Source organism: Bacillus rossius, chromosome 1 (assembly GCF_032445375.1).
Source record: "Bacillus rossius redtenbacheri isolate Brsri chromosome 1, Brsri_v3, whole genome shotgun sequence".
Taxonomy (NCBI): Eukaryota; Metazoa; Arthropoda; class Insecta; order Phasmatodea; family Bacillidae; genus Bacillus; species Bacillus rossius.
This window is the reverse complement of record NC_086330.1, coordinates 153,556,949-153,578,293: the sequence shown is the minus strand read 5'-3', so window position 1 is coordinate 153,578,293 and position 21,345 is coordinate 153,556,949. Positions and strand designations below refer to the sequence as shown.

Below are 21,345 nucleotides of genomic sequence, written 5' to 3'. Positions count from 1 at the left end.
AAACGTTTTATTATAAATGCATAAATAATTTTAAAAAATTAGGCTTGAAACTTTCTTGGTTCTTAACAATGTAAAGTAAAAGAAAAAAAGGGTTGGCAACATTTATAGTGTAGCATACATAAAATAAAAACTTTATTAATACGTTGAATAATGGTTATTTTTGCTTTAAATACTGCAAAAAATTGGTTATTTTTACTGAAAATATGTCAATGTTTTTTTTTTTTTTTTTTGCTGAACACAACATTTTCAGAGTTTCATATCTTACAGACCATGGTTGTTTTTGTTTTCAACAAATGGTTCTATGCAAGACTACAAGGGATCAACACAAGATGGACCAAAAAATGTAAAAGTGGTTTTTTTTTGGACTAGGAATGGTTTTTGCCAAAAGCTCTTCAATCGGCACAAACTAAAGCATTAAAATCCTGTAAAGAATTTTTTAAATATTCAATAGGCAGATATTATACAATATCACAAAGAATATTGTGGGTTTTATACTCACAAAAGTATTTAATAAAACTAAATCAAACTATAAAAAAAAATCACTTCGAAGTGCATACTATCCTCAACTCCTTGGAGAATTGATGTAGCTAATTCCACGGCTAAAGGCACACTAAGCAAATGACAAACATGAATATACTAACTCTTTAATTATTATAGACAAGCTGATGTACCTGTGCTTATACTTAAGGCCATTTTCTCATTAGTAACGTCGTCCCAAGTGCTCCCTTCGCTCGCACAGGTAGTTATGTCCCCACGTCGCCTCACCAGGGTGAGGGTGTAGTTCGCGGCTTAAGGAGTCCTGCTGCGCTTGGAATGTTTTTGTGGGAAGCCGGCTCCGGGTGACGCGCAGCAATGCAGAATGCGGCAGTCGAACTTCAGACCTGGACCAGGCAAGTTGTATGTCGCGTTTCGCAAGTGAACAGTTCCGCCGGTAATTGAGCAGCTCTGCCCGTACCGGGCCACTACCTCTACCGATCCAGCCCCCTGCCAGCCACTTGGCGACGTCACGACCCCGAGGATCTCCGCTCTACCTGTGAACTGGCCCGCAGGGTCTAAACTTAGGCTAGTTGGCGCCCTTAGCGACGGCAACATCGTAGCAGAGACCAGTAGGGCGACAAATGGCGCCCAGCTTGTGTGGCTACCAAATTTCAGGCAAATCCGATAAAAATTCAGCTTGCTAGAGACATACAGTGCAACCCAGTGAAAAATGCGGTCGAAAACGACATAACTCGCAGTTTTAGGGACAAAGGACTTCAGGCGCGCGGCACTAGACAGGCAGGCGCCGGGTAACGGGACCCGTCGGAGAAGTAAGGTCACGGCACCCCCCACCCCAGTAGTGCGCAGGCTCCAGGACACCACCCCTCCACCCACGCGCCGAGTGCGCGCGAGAACGCCCGAGGATCACCGAGGCAACACATTCCACCACCGACCGCGACCGCGTAAACATCCGCGAGGCGAGGATATGCGGACAAGACCGCTCGGACGATAGCGAAGGGAGCGCCCTCCCGGATCTGTCCGCACCTGCAACCGACGCCACGACCCGTCGTCCGGGTCTGACAGCCGCGAACCACGTCATGTACGCGGGAGCTGACGTAACCATCGCCATTGAGGAGTCCTGCGACCGCTGTGGAAAACCATACACCAACAAAAGCTGTGCTGGTGAGTACCCTCATATGTGCTGCACGTCAGTTTCCTCACTTAAGGGCAGAGACAATCTCCGAGCCCCGACAGGCCCTCTGTGCGCCGCGAACAGGTGTCCGGGCCACCATGACGAAGTAGCACATTGTCAACAGTGTGGGACTATCAGGCACCGTGCATGAGCAGATACACCCGAGTTTGTAAACTTCCGCGACGGACTTTACCTATGTGTCGAGTGCGAAGGACACGCACGTAGGTGACAGAGTAACTCCCTGGGCTTAATGCACCGCCCCCCTAGCGGACCTGTCACTCTCCCAGAGTTCACGGGCCATGCCCACGACGACCCGCATTTATTCCTAAGTGCCTGTGAAGAGAAACTAACCCGGCAAAACACAGCGCCACCTGAAGACTGGATGGAGTGGGTTAGCGGACAGCTGCGAGGGGAAGCGCGCACTTGGTGGTCTCAGGCGGGAGGATACGATGTGGGCTGGAAAGACTTCTCATGCTGGTTGGAGGCTCGGTTCAACGACGCGCGCACCCAGAGAAAATGCCGCAGAGAACTGTTTAGCCACGCGCAAGAGAGTGGGGAGAGCATGGAGGCGTTTGTTTATGGCAAACTCTGGCTTTACCGCCACCTTTCACTCGGGGACCGCGCCGACGACGTGCTCCCTTTCATCGTAGAGTTGGTGTAGCATGGGATATCCGAGAAAACGTGCGCAACTGCCAGCTCTGTCAGCAGCACAAGGCCGCCGGGCCGATGGGATTGAGCAACAGAGCCCCAGGCGGCCGGAGAAACCATTCCACACTGTAGCCCTCGACATCATGGGCCCCTACACTCGCACGTCGCGGGGCAAGTGGTTCCTCGTCGTGGTCACAGGTTTATTCACATGTTGGTCGGAGGCGTTCGCCGTATCCAACGTACGAGCAGGGACAGTAGCAGCCCTACTGGACAAAGTGGTATTCCCCCGTTATGGGTATCCGAGAGTGTTACTAACGGACAATGGGACACAGTTCGCAGGATGGCGGTGGAAGGCCGACTGCCGCAGGTGGGATGTAGAGCACCACACTACCCCGACTTAACACCCCAGGGCGAAACCGACGGAGCTTCGCAACCAGGACATAAAAATTCAGTTGCGCCTCCGTCTGGGGGAAGACCATTCCAAATGGGCCCTCCACCTGCCCAAGCTGCTCTATTGCCTGCGGCGGCGGACAAATGTGGTCACGGGCCACACCCCTGCTGAACTGCTTCATGGGCAGAATCTCGCCCTACCAAGGGAGCTTCGGGTCGCAGAAGCAGCAGGAGTGGTCACCTGTCCCCCTGTCACTGACTTCAGAGAAGAGGCACTGCAACACCAGGCTCGATTCCTAGCCACGCACACTCCCCAATCACCAAATCCACCGACACCATTGGAGCCCGGGCAAATGGTGTATGCCCGGTGTCACCACCTGCCGTCTAGCAGCAAGCGCTACTGCATAGGCCTGAGCCCCAAATGGGCCGGCCCCGGGAGGTACTGCGACGTCTAGGGCCCACTTCTTACTTGATCCGACTCCCGAACGGTAGGTCGACAAAGATCCACTGGGATGATTTGCGTCTCGTCCCACCCACAGGCGCCCGAACTGTCCCAGCAGGGGACAGGGACAGTGGAAATGACCAGCATACATCCACTGCTCACCCCACGTCCCCAGCAGCTCAACACCCAAACACTTCTTGTCCCACATCCCCACCAGACTAACACCCAACAACCATTCGTCCCATATCACCATCAGATCAACACTTAATAACCCCTTGTCCCACATCCCCATCAGCTCAACGCCTAACCACCACTTGTGCCACGTCCCCATCAGAGCATCACCCATCTACCGCTCATTCCATGTCCTGTTCGAGCGGCTCAACTTTGCGCGAGCTCGAGAGCCTGATGGATTGGCTGGACCCAGAGGGATTGTCCGTAGAACTTTACGATGGGGACGACCCAACCCTGTTCAACCCCGTGTCAGATCCGCAGATCACATTCCCTGATGGAATAGACGACTACTCCCGATCCAGTTTGCCAGGATGGTCCGGCTGGAATCAACCACGCTGGCCATTGGACGCGAGCCATGGCAGTTCAATGTTCACGATGAACATGGAGGAGCCAGGGCAATCCAGACCATCTCAGGAAAGGCGTTCATGCAACAAGTCTTGGTGGAACAGGGCTGCGAGAACAGCCCCAGGGCAACAGCCTAACGGGAGACAGGGATGAAGACGAACTGCAACGGGAGAGTCAAGGGGAGTCCAGCATCCCGGGGGAAGCCCGACACGAGGGACTGAGGTGCTCTACCCGAGCCCGTGTAGCCCCATGACACCTGGTGGGCTACGAGTGGGAGCACCCACATGTTGAGACCAACCGAGCGCCACACCCCGATGCACCCCGCCATCATGTAATGACCCTCCTCCCTTTGGACGCCCGATCCATTCTCCCCATCATTGCCAGCCAAACCCCGAGCACAGAACCCTCCAGATACATTCCGAACATTGGTGGGGAACAGGTTCCAAGGCAATGCGTCTGACATGGGGCTTCGAGGGGCATAACGGCCTCAGTGAAGGGAGGGGGGGGATATTTGATGTCGTCCCAAGTGCTCCCTTCGCTCGCACGGGTAGTTATGTCCCATCATCGCCTCACCAGGCTGGGGGTGTAGTTCGTGGCTTGAGGAGTCCTGCCGCACTTGGGACGTTTTTGCGGGAAGCGGGCTCTGGGTGACGCGCAGCGATGCGGAGCGCGGCAGTCGAGCTTCAGACCTGGACCAGGCAAGTTGTGTGTCGCGCCTCGCAAGTGAACAGATCCGCCGGTAATTGAGCAGCTCCGCCCGCACCGGGCCACCACCTCTACCGATCCAGCTCCCTGCCAGCCACGTGGTGACGTCACAACCCCGAGGATCTCCGCTCTACCTGTGAACTGGCCCGCAGGGTCTAAACTTAGGCTAGTTGGCGCCCTCAGCGACGGCAACATCGTAGCAGGGAACGGTAGGGCGACATTAGGAATATGTCCTAATGTTAAAATTATCTCAAACCATACTTCTTTGACAGATTCAATTTGTCAGTTCACCCAAAAAATCTGAAAATCTTCAACCATGTTCATACAATGTAAGATCTAAAATAAAAATAAATATAAAAATAGTTAGTGCGACTCTAGGTCTTAAATTAAACCTATTCACATATTTTAAACTTTTTTTTAGACATTTTGAATCCAGAAATGAGAAAAATGTGGTTCAGTTTATTTCCTGTGAAGCAAGAACAAATACACTTTATCGAAAGCAACCACAATTTACTTCAAGTGCATTATCATATTTCAGTTATTCATTAAAAAAACTTACAAAAAGATGTATAAGTAATATATTATGACCATTATATTTTTTAATGAAGGCTAGATATTGCTTCTATATTCTGTGAAAGTTTCAAGACATTCTGATCGTAAGCTTTCTTAATGCACTCTAATATAAAAGGAAAAAAATAGAGACGAGATAGTTTTATAAATACAGTAAATAAATATACCAATAATTCAGGAATCAAGTTTGTAATACAGAACGGACTTATTTTTACTAACACATTCAATGTCTACATATAATGTCATGAAGATTGTAATTTGAAGGTGATCAAAAGCGGAGTTAATTGGGAAAATGTGGTTGGAAATAGCTAAAATATCAAATAAATAATAATAAAAAAAATAATTTTTTTTTGAAAGACATATAGACACACTCATTTCATGTTAAAGGTTTGTAGGATTAAAAGAGCCACCGTGGGGCCATGCTAGTCGCGGGGCCCTGGGCCAATGTCTGGAGCTGTGCTTGCTTTGGCCAGCATCTAAACTGATAACTAAATTAAACAATTAAAATTTTAACTTTGAGTTATCTTAACACTTATTATACATCTTCATGATGATAACTGAACTTTACGTCCCCAATCGAATAAACTTCCTGCCTACAGAAATGAGACTGGGTTTATAAACTTTGAAAGAAACGTAAAAGTGCAAGGATGAAACATGCAACAAACAATGGTAGGTTTTATAACCGGTAAGTCACAAGACCACACCATCCATACAACTTGAAAATGACAAAGTATATAAAAAAAAAATGTTGTCTTTTTAATTTTTTTTTTCCACAAACACCTGTGAAATTTTTAAGATTTTGATTTAAATGCACTCAGTATTTAACTTCATGAAATAGTATAATAAGTTAAAATGTGATTGATGTGTGTGGTAAAAATAAAGCTGCAGCCTTCTATACACTTAAGGGGCCCGCCACGTCAGGGGTGTATGTGTGTTAGTGAGGCGGGATGATAAGTGCGACGCTCGATGGTATTTCTAGCGCAGTATCGCTTCTAAGCGCAAGGCTCTGAATTGACGCGTAGTCTTCTCGTTGTCACAGAATAACTGTGAAATTTGAGCGGTGACCGCAACATTATATGGCCGATAAATGAAGATAAAGGTGTAATGCAAGTCCCTTAAGAGGCCACTCCAGTGTTTCAGGGGCACTACGCAACCCGCGTTAACCTCATAAGATTCAATGCTATTTTCATTTTGCTTATAACTTATTAACTAATATAGATTTCGAAATGATGCTTGCTTGATATGTAAGACAATGATGCTCTTATCAAAGCCCCTTTCCTTCAAAAACGTGCATAAATTATGGTTCAAACCTAGACAATAAACTTATGCATATTAGTAAAGATTAGTATAAAACCATAATTTATGCACGTTTTTGAAGAAAGGGGCTTTGATAAGAGCATCGTTGTCTTACATATCAAGCAAGCATCATTTCGAAATCTATATTAGTTAATAAGTTATAAGCAAAATGAAAATAGCATTGAATCTTATGTTAACGCGGGTTGCGTAGTGCCCCTGAAACACTGGAGTGGCCTCTTAAGTGCTTTTAATAATCTGTACTGGTTGTTTTACGCCTAAAAATTACTCTCAAAACATGCGTTTTAGCCATTTTAACTCTTCTAGAAATACAGTTTAAAAACATGATCCAAAATTAAAAGTACTTTTCGGGCCTCAGCGAACTCTTAAATGCTTTTCGTAGACATACCCCACTCGGATATCTTTAGTAGTTTTGAAATTGCGTTGTTTTTCCTGAAGCTCTGCACACCGTCTGTGTGACCAGGTAGGCGGGCCCCTTAATGTCTGCATATTTAAGTTTTTTGATACAATTTATAATAAAGAAGGGAGCAACGTAAGCCAAAACACAAAAAATTAAGTTGTCCAATGTTATAATATAGCATTTTTATGTTCTGTATCGTTTATAAAAGGTATTTGGAAACGTTATCAAACTCTTTGTATCTTGTGTTTCTTGCATATCTTGGTGTGGTTTATAAAATAGGCCTAAGGAAAACTGATCTTTTCAGAGAAATAAATTGTGTGAAGGAAAATAATGAGGCTGCAACTCTAATGCTGTGCAGGGAGACCAGGAACATTACGCTGTGGTTTGATTTATTCTCTAGTTTCTCTACTACAACATTATCATGAAGACATAGACATAATATTTTGTTGATGTTTACTTATGTGTTAGAATATATATATTCTCGTGCATTAGAAACAACAATAAAAGTTAACAAGAATTGTACCATATTAACGATAAAATGTAATTTCACGTACATATTGTTGCATGCAAATCATCAGAGGCCTCGCATAATATTTTGAAACAGATACATCTAATTGAGCAGGTTTCAAAAGCAATTAATAAGAATGGGGTCCTAAGACTTTCCTTCCTTGGGAAATAAGCATATTTTATACATGACTAGCAGAACCTGGCAGACGATGTCCTGCCTGTGTATATTAATTTTATTTTTTATATTTGAAATAAATGGTTTGTATTTTAACTAGAATCTATAATGCATTATAATTTTTTTTGGAAAAATGAAAGATAACTTATAGTGATAAGATTTCATTGGTATATACTACAAACTTTTTTTATAACAATAATAATAATTCACTTGAATGAACAATATGTAATTGAACTAACTAATAATGATTTAAACTAATACTAACATCTAGCATAACACAAGTTGATAAACAATATTTTTGGTTTTCTGATGTATAGAGTTTTTGAGTTCCTACTCTGAAGCAAGCAACATATAGTTGATCAAGCGAAAAACGTGGATTTGTTAAATTTAATCCTGCAACACGCTTTGTTCATTGTCATCGCGAACGCAAGACACACAGGAAATTGCAGATGTTTGAATGTGAAGGGCAAATCAGTGGGATTCATTGGAATGCACAGAATCAGCACATCTCTTTTACATTTCCCATTAATTATTATTGCTTCAATCACATCTGGCATCAGTTTTTTTTTACGGGAAGTCTGGTTCCGCTGCATAACTTTGGCGTGTTTAGATTCTAAAGGAGCAATACTGATGAGCCAATTTTCAATGTCAGTTTGTGCGATGGGATCTCAAGTGGCTTCAATGAATTGAGAAATTCAAATGGATAATTAACAGCTTGATACTCTTCTATAACTGTGTCAATGGATTTGTACTTTGTAACTGCACCAGGAATTTTCAATTGAATGATAAAATTGATTCTATTGACATCATTCTTTGGAGCTATGATAGCACGCTCGCAAAGCCGATCACGATTCCTGAAGTTGTTGGTGATATTTGAGAAAACTTTATTTTCAAGCTCTTCTATTGATGACTGAGGTTGACCGAAGTTTAGTTGCGAGTAATATAAAAATATTTAATGTTTATTGACAGATAAGACATACAAATATAGTTTAGTTATGTGTGATACATGTGTCATTTTCCTACAAATAACGGAATAATAGTTATTCATAGCTACAATACACGGCATTGCCCGGGATGAACACAGGGTGATAGCGCTATATGACAGTGGACATAGAGAAATTACACACAATTACTGTTTGTATGTCAATGACCTATGATTTTCTGTTTACCCATGGCAATCGGTTGAACGGTTTAGAAGTTGATGTGCTGCAACGACATCTACTGGCGAGTTACAAAAAAAGGATAGCATAAAAACCTTCTCCATGGAAAAACACTTTGATGTGCCAACTTTCATGGCGATCTGTCAGTGTCGGATTTTATCAACGTCATACATACAGACATACGTACATACTATTTTATATATAAAGATTTTAACTTTTTCAGAATTTACTGTGTAGAGACTTACAGTTTTATGAAATATGTATTGCAAGTATCTTTATGAAAGTTTTGTTTTCCTGTTGCTAATTAATGCCTGCGTATAATCCTGAAGGTTAAACAATTCACCAGAAAGTTGGTATGAGACATGGTGCCAGTTACTAGCAGAGATGTGTGTACCTAAAGATACAACACACAGGTTACAAGCATCTAATTACGAACTTGTTATGTTCTATTACACAAAGACTATGATGCAGTATGTTCAGACATCCCACTTTTGGTGGAACAATTCCACTTTGAGAAAATGCATCACATTGCTCCCTTGGTTTCCTGTGGAACCCAGAATATCCAACTTTGAAGAAAACGGAACCAAATAGAGCTGTTGTCTGTGTTTAGTGATGGGTTGGTGAACTGAACATACAGGACGGCTGATAGCTGGTGCACACAATGGGCCGAACCAACCATACGTATACATTCATTTAACCAATGATACTTCTATGTGTCTCTTGTTCAGTTAAACAATTTTGCAAGTTAAAAATCTTGAATGCAGGACAATTATAAAATACAAAAAAATTAAATAAATTGTAATGAAATATAGGCCAAGTCCCTCTTTACCACAACTTGGACCCAACCCAAGGTAAAAAAAAAGTAGGGGACAGAGTCAGCTGCACCTTCCAAAGTGGAAAAACATGGAGCATGGAGCTGTACTTATATAATTTGCAACTAATCCTGATAAACTATTATAGGGAATTTTTTTTAAACAAATGATGTTCTTCCTTTTGTAATTTTTAATACTGTCTGCCTGCAAACAGCAGGCAAAGAAGTTCAACCCCCGCTCCCCCAATTAATGAAATTTTGGGAATGCCCCTCACAGTACTTAATATTAAAATATGTATGGTTAATTTAAATTATTTGATCATAACCGCTCCTTGTACACATTAACACAGAAGTACCCATTGCCTGTAAAACTGCGGTAACTTAATTACAAAACTAACTTTAAAAATAAGAAGGATTATAGTACTTAGAGTGAATATAAAAGATCCTGTGTAGCATCCTGGTTACACTTTATTTTCCACCCTACAAAATTTTGTCGTGAGGATTTAAAATGAACAAACACCATTTGGATATTGGCAAGGCTTGTTTAAAACTTGGTTATAAAAGTTATAATTTTAAAATTAATTTTTTGGCTAAAGTTGAAATAACCAAAACATTAGTTCCTTTTTCTGCAAGTTAAGAGCTCTGTTTAATAATGTTTGTTAACAATATGCACATATAAGAAACAACTCAAACAAATAAACTTGGATAAAATTATTTTTAAATGTATCACTGAAATTGAACATCATTTCTACATAAAAAGCTATACATTGTAATTTATTATTCTAAAAGCTATCAATTACACCAAACTTTTCAATTACATCAAACTTTGGTTTTAATAATATTACTGCATTGGCAACTACTTCACACAACAAACATTTACAGGCAAGATCACTGATCAGTAACTGTACATACTGCTTGCTAGTGCCTGCACAGTGGCATTTGAACAGGTAAGTATTGAGCGTTCGCACATTATAGTTATGTTTACAAGTATCAGCCTACAGTCGCAACCGTCGAGTATAACACACAAAATTTAGATCAATAAAAGTGAATATTTTAAGAAGCCATGACAAAATAAAAAGGAATTTACACATTTTTATTTTATATCATTAGAAATACATATAAAGAGCATTTTGAAATTCATTCTCTAGAATCTTACAGCTCATTTGGGCACAGGTATTTTTTTTGGAAGTCTGAAATCATTTGCACTGAGTCTGATAGTTTCTTTAGTTTTCTCATCTTAGTTCATTATATTTCATAATAGAAATAGTGTCAAAAAATTTTGAATGCATACAACCTAAATAATCCCTTTTATCCTCTCTGTCACAAATCTTGTATTTTGATTTAAGATGAAGAATGCAAAATGGTAAACACGAAAATTTCCACACAAATAAACATACTTTAAACAAACATTTCTATTACTGCTAAGTCATAAAATTTAATTGTAATAAATGAAGTACAATCAAGACAAAAGATATTAAACCTCTAGGTGGAAAAGGTTATTGAAATTGTTGCTCTTTGTAAACCAACCTATTAGATTTTTCTATGAATTTATCTATGCCAAAATTAGCATATTATAGCAATTAACCAAATTTAGAATATATTTAATTAGTATTTATAACAACTGCTATATTCATATGCCTCTACAAAATATTAAAGAGCTGTATATTTACATTGGTACACAAGAAAATAGTCTCAAGGGATGATGCATTACGTAACTCCTCACTAACCCAGTTTTTAATAAAGAAAGTCTGATTTTGGCAAAGATAAATTTATAGAAATAATAGGTTAGTTTACATTCAGCAAAAATTTCCACATACTATTCAACCCAGGGGTTGGTTATTTTTCATTATTGAATTTACTTCAATTATTACAATAATTTTAGTTTATCACTAAGTAATAAATGAAACTTTTGTTACAAGTATGTTTATTTGCTTGTATTTACCATTTGGCATTCTTCATATTAGATCAAAATACAGGATTTGTGACAGAAAAGTTAGAAGGGTTTATTTAAGTTATGTGCATTCAAAATTTTTTGATGCGAAAACTATTATGTAACATTCTGAACTAAGATGAGAAAACTCAAGAAACTATCAAACTCAACCAACCAAAAAACTGTTTCACTAAGCAAAAATATTTTTTTTTTTGCACTCTACTGTACAAGACACCATGTAAAGAATTTGTGTTGGAAAGTAATCTCAAGCTTTAGATTTTTAGTAAGGAGAAAAAATTTCCATAACATTCATAATTGAAAACACTGACTTAAAAGTTCAGTCTACAGTAATTCCCTGTTAAGAAGTGTCTCAAGGTACATAGAAATTTTCTACATATTAACAGGGAAAACTTATTAAGAGGGTGAAATTGTATGTATTATTAAGTCAAGTGCTGATTTTTTAAAACCTCTCATGCAGGAAATTTTTTTAGGGAGTTTTACTGTACAGGTTTTTGTCCTTTAATACTATTATATATTATATTTATATTAACACAAAAAATTTGCAAACAGAAATTGTGTTTATCGATTAAAACTATACTTCTGTGAAACCTGATTTTTTTCTTCGAATATCAAATTATTTACTAATATAGTATATTTTTGGATACAATTTATACATACAACAAAAGTTTTATCTATTATAATTCACAAGATTCCAAGACACATTCATACAAAATACAGTAAAATAAAAACCTTGGCACAGCCTTTTCTTAAACCAGTAAAACTTTAAAATTTCACAATTGTTTTGTTTATCCAAATGATTATGTACATAAAGATATAGTAATATTTATGGTAATTTTTATTATAATCACAGATTATTTATTAAATATAAAACAAGGATTTAATAGCTATTTTGCAGAAAACAAATCCAGATTTCTTACCAATTTTTTTTCGTTTAAATGTTTTGTGAATGAGTTTGACTTGGTGAACCTATTGTAACTAATGATGAAAAAAAAATTGATTTGAAATGATTAACTGAATATCAAATACTCATGAATAGTGAATATATTTTTTTTCTGGCTACTTACATACCTCTAATTGAAACTATAACCACTTCAAAGAACACAGGCAAATTTTGAGGGAAGGCACAGGGGCACCTCACAACATGTCACGCTCATGTGGTGAGGGTCGTGTGTTCGACCTCAACATTCCGCCATGATTAGTATTTATGAGCACTGAGTCGTTTCACGCCACTAGAATCTTGAAGATCCCATCGCCTTATGACTCTGTGAACAATTGTGTGCGTAAAACCTAGACAAACAAAGTTATAATTCTTAAAACACTCAGGAATGTACACCAAATTTCATTTTGGAAAATGAGAGAGTGAAGGGGGGGGGGGGGGGGGGTAGGGAACCACTGCCCACTGTTTGCATTCAAAGTCTTTCCTTTTGTTGGTGGGAATGATAGATTTTCATTCATTTTTTAGGATTTTGAGGGAGGGGGGAGGGCCAGATAGGGATATATATACACCCCCCCCCCCCCAATTCCCTCCGTATGCACCAACTAACAACCAAATGGCAAAACTATTTTTTCAAAACTTCCCAAAATGTCTGAATTTCACATCTTGTTTTTAAAACTGTCAATCGTTAGAAAAAAAAAAAAAAAACCTGTATTAAATTTTTTATTACTCTAAACATTTTAATTTTATTGGTAAATACGCTCCAAGCCTTTAGCAACGGCTTTTAAGGCAGGAAGCTGCAAAACTAAGTGCTGCTTGCTGTTTTAAGAGAGGCAGCGGAAGAAGAAACATTCGTAAAAAAACTCATACATTTACTACAGTTCCTATTGTGAAAAATGATGGCACATTACAAAAATCTCACAACTTCAGACCTCTCATAATAGTCCATAGTTGTAACATCATTACTGTACTGCTTTTAATCTTTTATCATTTGGAACAGTAGCCGTAGCAGTGACCAATAAATAATATTGTGTGTATTGGATTCAACGGGTAGTTAAAAAGTGATGAATATGGCCTTGAACAGTCTTGAGCAAGAACGAGGTGGATGGGAGACGAATACTTTTTCGTGTAAAGAAAATATGCACAGTAATAAAGTTAATTTTTTTTGCATCTTTATGGTAGGTAGTGGCAACCTGGCAACAGAGATGGTCTGTTCAGAGAAAAATATGGCCACCAAACTATTTAGTTGAATGTCCATTCGGAAACTCAGTGCCATTCTTAAATAATTACAATTATGTAGTATAGTATTTATGCTTGAAATAGATGGTTTGTTTTTTGAATAAAAAAAAAAAAAAAACTTATTTGGTACTATTAGTGCAGACACTCTCTCATATAGTTTGAAAAATTAAAAATACCCTCAGCACAGTATCACTGCAAACAACTAATGGAGTAAAAGCAATTTTTAAATGTCTACCTCTTTGAAATATGTCATTAATAGTGTTTATTGCAGAATGAGTTGTGAAAAGGCAGCTGTGTGTTTTGTGGCCATCTCTAACACAAAAGCAGCATCACACAAGGCAGGAGTGTGCACTCAGAAGCCTGCTAGTCCTAGTCACATGCCTACTGCCCAAGTACTTGAGAGGAATTGCTAACAGTTGTAATAAACTGTACTGAAACCATGATGCTACTAACTTTTCAATTGTATTTTTCAGTCTCTTCAGCACCATCGGGATAAAAAATAAACAAGATATGGGTGACAATTAAGAGAAGAGTGCCAGAGAGAGATAGAGAGAGAGAAAGAAAATATACGTGTGGACAACTGCGTAGTGCAGCAGAAGTAAAAAAAAACGTATGTATTAATGGCCTATGTTTGGGTTTTATGCAAACAAACTTGTTATGTTTGGTGGTGCTCTAAAAACTAAACACTAATACTACGGTAACAAATTTGTTGGAAACTAAACTTTTGCCATGGCTTGTGTATATAAATAAAAAACAATGAATACAAAACTTTACGCACTAACACTTAGTAACATAAATAACATGTTATACCATTATAAAGTAAAAAAATCATTTTCCTTGTAAAAAACCCAATTTTGAACAGAAAATATATTTCTATAACATTCCAACATTGTACGATTTTGCACAAACATTTACAATAATATTTATACACCACACTAACTATGCATAAGCACACTGTAAGACTTAATTTTAAACATTGGTAGTCAAACACAACCAAGTAAGAATTTTACTGATGCCAACAGTGATAATACACATTTTGTACAGGAACAAACTTCTGTACATTTATTAAATGATTCATGCAATGGTTAATTTTGATTTAATGAAGTTTTTTTGGACATATGCCACTGCAGTTTAAACTTTCCAAAAAAAAAAACAGCATTAAAACAAACTTTTGGATTCGTGAGACATTAAAAAAAATACATTTTACAAATCACAACCTGTACTTAAAATATACATCTTTTATTTATAAAGAAAAGAAAAAAGAGATGATGTAAACTTATGAAATAATGCATACTACAGTAATGAATAAAAATTTTACTCTAGCACACTTGTAATCTAAGTGGCAATAATTACTATACCTCCGAAACCATTTCAAAACTATGGAACGTATTATTTCCATTTTCAGTTGAAAAACTTTTTTTTATAAATATGCAAAGCCAGTGAACAATCAAACTGGTTATCAAGTCAACATTTTACCAGTGACGAAGAATGATTAAGAATATTTTAAATCATAATTATTTATGGTAACTACACTGATAGGACTATGACACTAAGAATTACATTTTACAACAGACTGCAAAATAAAATAAAAGTCACACTAAAAAAATACAATACAATATATGTATGTTAAAATTTAAAAATTACTTATTACAAATACATAACAAAACACAATACCTAGGATAGTGATGCAAGTTGAAAAAATTAAGTTTTTAAATTTGTATGTCATTTTCATTATTATCATTACAGTTTTAGTTTTTAAATTTCTTGTACACACACCGTTTTGGTTCACTGTTACCATAACAACATGAAAAAAATCTACTGAAAAAACATATAAATGAAAAGAAATTACCAAAAGTATATATAACATTAATATACTAATTAATTTTATTTAATAAGCTTAAATATAAATGTAAGAAATCAGACCCACAACAATTAAAGTAATCAGTGAATCATAATTAAGAAATAAAGCAATCTTCATAAAGAGCAGCTAAAGAAAGCGAGCGGAGATGCAGTGGTTTGTAAGTGGCCGCGCACTTGAAAACCAAAGCGGAAACGCTCTCTCACATGCATTTAAACCGGTCTTTAAAAAGACAGTTTACTAGCACTAATTTTGGCTTTCCTCCTTGCTTCCAAGTCAAGCAGCAAGAGAATTTACTATGCACTTGGCTCCCTAGCCAGTCGAGGAACGTTTGAGTGGCATGAGTGAGTCATGAGATAGCATCGCCAAAGTTAACCAAAGAGGCGGCTCATGTCCATCACTGGAAGTGATAATGGCAAGCACTGCATACTCACAGCGCTAATGTGCGCCAGTTCTAGGTACGGACCCAGGGAGTGATCATGGCCACTGGATTGATGTCAAGCGGATGAACGTGTTTTGGGGTTACTTTGCCATTGTCATCCTGGCAGTGAGGATGGGTATCTGCCGGTTGAGCATTCGGTCAGTCATCTTCACCAACATGAGATGTCATCCCATCACTACATTGAGTGAGTATTCTTAAAGTCCACGGCATTAATTAGGAAACAGAATTCAGTTTACCGGTTACTCTTGCTTGTTAAAAGAGTACTACTTCAGAAAGGGTAAAAGAAAAGGAGAGAAACTTTTGATTGTTCTTATAAGGACATATTTATGTTATTAAAAATTTAAGTTTTTAAATTTTCTATTGTATATTGAAGTTGTAACTGTAATATTTGAGGGAAAACTTGTAATTAATAAATTGTAATAATTCATGCTTTATGTGAATAAACCACACTTATAGAACCAGAGTTTCTGTATTAAACTAAACATGGATTGTACTTCCTCTACCGCCAGCTACCATATTTGCTGCTGTAGTAAAAAGACTAGTATTTATATCAAATTATATGTTTCTGAAATTAATGTATTGAGAAGGAAACAGGAGACTAAGACATTCTATCTTTGAAGCTTAAGTTCATACCCAAGTTTTTCTGTGTACATTGTGGGAACTATATTAAGCAGTGCCTGTTGCTATGGTTGTCCCAGGGTCTTCTAGTTAGAATAAGATGCTACAATATCAGATGTTTTAAAATCAATTCTGCTTCAGTGTTTATTGTGAAGTATGGGGTTATACGCACCACAGATTCACGTTATTTCGAAGGGAAAACCTGTCCATAACATCAGGATAGTTGGTCCACACATGTTCACCACATCCATCATTGTGTGTCCCAGGAGTGGCAGGACTTGACGTGAGGCTCGTCCGCATGTCATCGTGTCTTGCCTAGTTCTGGTAAACCACCTGACATGACAAAAATGGTGTTATCTTCTTTCTAAGTATTTTAAGGTTGGGAATGCTGATGCCACAAATAGTTCAATAGTTACAGTTCATTTTTTTAAGCAAAATCACAATAGGATGGGGAAATATTCGAGACCATAAATAGCATCGCGCTGATATGGTAGGATGTGGAGATGCAGAGAAATTAGGGAATGTGTGGAAAACTGAGAATGAGAGGCCAAGCACGAATGGTATTGAAGGCCAACCCTCACATGAAACTGAGCATTTAGTGGCAAGCTTTTATAAAAATTCTTAGGACAGAACATAAGACAGCTGAGAGCAGCGTAGCCTAATTTGATATATTCTTTAACTGTATTCAGAGGCAGAATGAGTCTGTCAGAGATTAGGTATATCAAGTTAGTAAGCTAGATTGAATACTGAACTTGATTCAAGAAGCTGATAAAAGGGGCTGCCATTTAAATAATTGATTAGAATTGTTATTCACTTGAAAGATTCAAGTAAATTATAAATAAATGCTAGGGTTTACTTTCTTGATAGGACGGTTGATCCCCAAACGGAAGTGATGGTACTCACACAGACGAGGCTGGTCATGATCAGAGGAGATGGACGGTTGAGGTGTTAAGAGTAAAAGTATGAGGTGGTGATGCACTTCCTGGCTCCTCGAGTGTGAGGCAGACTCCACTGGTACCTGCTGGACCGTCGAGCTAGCACTCTATCGGGATGACCAGTCCAGGCCGATGTTGGATGAAGGAGCAGGAACTCAGACAGCACCAAAGTGCCTCCAAGTCTCACAAGACTGATTGGTGGAACAGCTGCTCTATCATGTGGCCCGATCACTTAGACTCCTACCCCAGGAGCCGGTATAGAGAAATAATATATGTAAACATAACTGTTTTGAACAGGCATCGCTATGCCTGTACAATCATTTAGCTCCTAGTTGAAACACCACCCCTTGGAGGGAAGTTAATAACCAACTTGCTGGTGTCAAGAAATGGTTGGTTGATTTAAAAAGAGGGCATTGTGAAGAACTAGAGCCTTTGTACTTAAAATAATTATTGATAAATAAAGGAAATTAAAGTAAATAATCATTATGATTAATGACATATTTAAATTCAAAGAGTGGGCACGAGAAGCAAGCAAGGAAACCACAGTTTGTAAGCAGCCAGGAACTTGACAAAGAAATGCGGAATCACTCTCTCAAATGCATTTAGACCCGTGTTTCTCTGAATTTGTTAGCTTCAGTTTTAGCATCCACTTTGTGTGGTGTTGCTTTTAGCTCAGCTTCGAGAGAGATAAGCGAATGCGTGCTGTTAGCTTTCTGGCTGTGCGGCAGGAAGCGGGCGTCTGGTGGACGATAAAGGCATTATTAAAAACAGCACGCCAGAGTGCCGTGTTGCCACGTGTTCTGTACAGTAAGTTTCATTGGAGTACAGATGTGCGTAATAAAATACAGAGACACTCATTGAAATCACCAGGAGGAGAGGGTGACTCAAAGGAGTGAAGCGAGCCTCTGATCTGGGAGATGTAGTGCCTTGCTGACCGCTACACGAACAGAAGAGCCTCAGGGCTCTGGGAGACTTGAACATTGTTACTCTCACAGTGGGTGTTGAACAAGGGGTCTGCCAGTGATCATGAGCTGAGCCATCACTCCTATCTTGGGTAAGTAATCCTCAACTTTTACTCCGTACTCTTTGTTTCACCTAGAAGGATTTGAAAGCATGGTTGTCTTAGTTTCTATATTTGCCCATAGAAAGAGTAAAGGTATGCAGATGATGTTTATGCATACGGAACTGATTCCAGTCTCTACATGTCTTGCTTGTTGCTTAACAGAGTTCGTAAAGGAATACCATTACAATTTTTGTATGAAAATAGGTCCCAGGATGCTTAAAACTGTGGCTTCCTTGCTTGCTTTCTGCGCCCGCTCTTTGAATCTTAATTGTTCTTAGGAAGAATCAGTATTGATTTTATTGTGACTTGAAGTTCTAAGTACTAAAATGATACTATAAACTGATGTTATTCATTGAGTAATTTGCGGTTTAAGTTATTTGTAATCATAAATAGATTATTGTCATTCAAATGTTATGTTGTAAACCTACCTAGGTAATTGATTGATTCAAGTGTGAAATCAAGCTCTTAGTATAATTGACATATAATTGTAATCACATATAAAGGTAGTTGTGAATAATTTGATTCTATAATAAATAAGAGTTTGCAACTAATGTATTTCATTTAAAAGTAAAAATGAATAATAATCCCACTGTCGTCAGCTATTGCATGTGTTGCCATTGTGGTAAGAAAACATCACTTTCCAGAAAGTGGATTGTGCATAATAGTTTGGCCATTGAAAAGATTGTTAGTAACCAAGACATCCCACCCCTAAAGCTCACTTTTGTTACAAAGTGTTTTTGTGTTCACTGCAGAGAATACATGAGAGCTGCCCCAGTAGTACCTGGTCCCTCATGTTAGGTTAATATGCCACAATGTAAACACAACCTGTCGTTAATTGTTCACGTCTGCTTCAGTGTTCCTGATAAAAGCCCGAAGAGAAAGCCTGTCCTTAACATCAGGTCGACTGGCTCATGCATGTTCACCATCTCCAGCATTGTGTGTCCCAGGGTTGTAAGTTCCCCTTAAAACTTACTGACTGGTGGCAGTGCTACTCGTGTGGTTTGTCTACACATCACGTGAACTTTACTTGTGGGAAATCACCCTATCGGCCACGATACATTTTTCTGCGTACATTGTGGGAATTAACTGAAGATGCCACAACATTGGATATATGTATTCAAATCAATACATTCAATTATGCTTCAGTGTTCATTGCACAAGTCTGGGGTTATACGCACCGCGGTTTCATGTTTTTCTGATGAGAAAATCAGGTCGACTTGTCCAAATGTGTTCACAATCTCCATCAGTGTGTATCCAAGGGTGTCAGTTCTCCCCTAAACTTAACTCACTGGTGGCAGCACTACCCATGTGGCTCACATGTAGCTCACATGTCATTTGTCTTCCTAGGAAATCACCGAGCCCGGTCACGTAACTAAGTAATTTAATTCCAAGCTAAATAATATTTTAATAACTCTGGCTACTTATATCAGTAGGCTTTAACACCAGAATTTTTTATGTACTGTGTAAACCGGAAAGTTTCGCAGTGATAAGACAATCGACTCAAATTTACAAGGACACTAGTTCTAATCACGGTACAGCCATATTGATTAAAAATTTTAATGGTTTCCTGAAATTATTAAACACAAATGTTAGGATGGTTTCTTAACTATTCGTAGTAGCAAATTCTTTCCCAACTATTCCTAATTTGTGTATTTTTGTATTTTTACTTGTAATAACCACATTGTTGACAAGACATAAAGCTCAATCATAATAAAATTAATACATGCTACTGCATGTAACAAAATAAATCAAATATGATACTCTCGAGCCATCTAATCAAAGTTGTATATCTTTGTTAAACCTGTCACACAGGTTGTCAGCAGACACTAAATTACAAGTCAACAGGTTGTATTCAATATGTACCTACTCACCAAGCTATTAATATACAACCATGTGTTAACACAGTCAAGAGAAGAAATGAAATTTAAACAGGTGAAGCTAATATAAAGCATGTAAAAAGCCAAATGCACAGGAAACAGCTGTTAGTTAAGTCTGCTCATTTGAAAATTTGACCCATCTAAAAAGTGACAGTCACAATTTGGAAATAGTTTAGTTAAAACCTTTGTACTTTTATTATGCAAAGGTGTAGCTATCAGCAACCATAATTCCTAAAACTGTCAACAAAATTTTTTTCCCTAAAAATCAAAGACTAGAAACTGAAAAAAATATTTTTAAATCTTACGTACAACTAGACTACAAATTCCATTACTCATTTCGAATTCTACTGCTAGCATTCAATATAAAATGGCACCTCAATAGAAACTGATTCTAAGTCGAGGAAGTTAAACTTACATACTAATTACAATGTATTTGGCATTTGTTATGTGGTGGTATAAAAACCTTAACTTAGTAGAAGTATAACTGCATATAAAATGAATACAAGTCACGAATCAGTCGGTACTCAATAAAATATATGATATTAAAAATGTTTAGTACTTTCATCCTATCACAACTATAGAGAGCTTACTGTAAGTAGTATTTGTCAAGTGATCACATCTACATTATAAAGTGGTATGCACAAACACAATACACAGTCGTTTAAGTGAGGACACAGTCACCATAAACTCAAAAACTCTTGATGGCAATATAGTAAAATTAAATAATATAGTAAAATAAAACTTACTTGAAAACTTACAAATGATTTAAAGTCTGAAAGAACAGCACCGTTATCAACGATTTTAAAAGTATTTGATTGAATTGTAAGTTTCATTCAGTAAGGCATTAATTAATTGGTATAGTAATAAGTGATATTCTTATATATCTGCAAGAATTCGTCAAAAAGGGAAGAAAGCACAGCAAATTTTCGTTGGCAGCCAACTGCATCCACCCTCTCCACAGGACCGAGAGTTCATCCTCATTGCTGGAAAGCAAACAAAAAAACATCCATTCTTCTGCACATGGCTGAAAATGCTAATAGTGTAAATTACACTTGCATGGA

The 21,345-nt window shown here is 38.2% G+C and overlaps 1 protein-coding gene and 1 long non-coding RNA gene across 7 annotated transcripts in view; one reads left to right on the top strand and one right to left on the bottom strand.

Moving 5' to 3' along the window:
- Positions 1 to 1,493: 1,493 nt before the first annotated feature.
- Positions 1,494 to 15,881, top strand: LOC134546307 (uncharacterized). The gene is made up of 3 exons (XR_010079132.1): positions 1,494 to 1,659; positions 13,965 to 14,101; positions 15,802 to 15,881. It is a non-coding gene; the product is annotated as an uncharacterized LOC134546307 (long non-coding RNA).
- LOC134546306 (EH domain-binding protein 1-like) overlaps positions 9,989 to 21,345 on the bottom strand; it is a 90,323-nt gene continuing 78,966 nt past the window's right edge. For 5 of the 6 annotated variants that reach the window (XR_010079131.1, XR_010079130.1, XM_063389031.1 and 2 more), the window contains one exon: positions 9,989 to 21,267. The gene's annotated coding sequence lies outside the window, so the exon portion shown is untranslated. The remainder of the gene's footprint in view (positions 21,268 to 21,345) is intronic. The other variant, XM_063389028.1, reaches the window with a different exon arrangement.